The 981-nt window shown below is 53.8% G+C and overlaps 1 non-coding gene across 1 annotated transcript; it reads left to right on the plus strand.

Moving 5' to 3' along the window:
* The first annotated feature begins 549 nt into the window (after positions 1–549).
* On the plus strand, positions 550–623 carry TRNAM-CAU (transfer RNA methionine (anticodon CAU)). The gene has a single exon. It is a non-coding gene; the product is annotated as a tRNA-Met (tRNA).
* The last annotated feature ends 358 nt before the right edge of the window (positions 624–981 follow it).

Consider the following 981-nt stretch of genomic DNA (forward strand, 5'->3'; position numbering starts at 1 on the left):
TTTACCAGCGTCGACAAAACTGCTGAGTTCTGTTGATGTTATGTCAACAGAACTCAGTGGTAGTGTGGACGCAGGTATAGTTTTGTCGACAAAACCCTGTAGTCTAGACACACCCTAAGACACAGATTAGATTTTGCTTCCCAGTGGTCCCGCGTCCCTCCTTTATCTCTGCCGTTACAGCCCCTGCTTGCTCCCATTTCTGGCCCATCCCCCAGGTGTCCATGTTGTTCACTTACCTCTGGGCTTTGGGCACCTGCCCCCATCAAACCTAGTTTAAAGCCTCCTCACTAGGTGAGCCAGTCTGCACCCAAATACTCTTCCCTTCCTCGACAGGTGAACCCCAGCCCTGCTGAGCAGCCCTCCCTGCAACAGCATCCCATGGGCAAGGAAGCCAAAGTCCCCTCCCCACAGAGCTGTAGCTGTCTGTGCACAGGGGTCAGACACCGCCTGGGCTCGATGGCTGGAGGGAAGTGGGGAACGGCTGCACTTTGGGAGTCAAAAGTGTTGTCTGGAAACATAAAGAGTCATTTTAAAGCAACTGTAGAGGAGGGCACCATGGCTTAGCTGGATAAAGCACCTGCCTCATAAACAGGAGATCCTGGGTTCAACTCCCAGTGGTGCCTTGTTGTAACCTTTGCTCACATTTACTTATGACCTTCTGGGACGCAGAAGAGGCCTCCTCTGGCCACCCATGGAACTGCTGGTTCAGGAAAAGGCTGATTTGAGAGGGGTATTGGGAAGAAGGAAACCACAAGCCTGGAGCCCCTGCAGAAGCTACTGGCAAGGCAGGGTTCTGACTGCAATTTCTGGGACAGGAGAGCCAGCACCACACGCCCTTGTGATTCCCTCAGGGGGTCTGGTCAGGGCCTAGAGAGCGTGAGGGAGCAACCACTGCAGCTCCTGCAGCCATAGAGAGTCAGGGTATGTGGGCATCAGGTGCTTCTCACTTGTTTCCTTCTTCCCAACACTCCTCCCCACTCA

Source organism: Pelodiscus sinensis, chromosome 19 (genome assembly GCF_052426305.1).
Source record: "Pelodiscus sinensis isolate ZL-2025 chromosome 19, ASM5242630v1, whole genome shotgun sequence".
In the NCBI taxonomy this organism is placed as follows: domain Eukaryota; kingdom Metazoa; phylum Chordata; order Testudines; family Trionychidae; genus Pelodiscus; species Pelodiscus sinensis.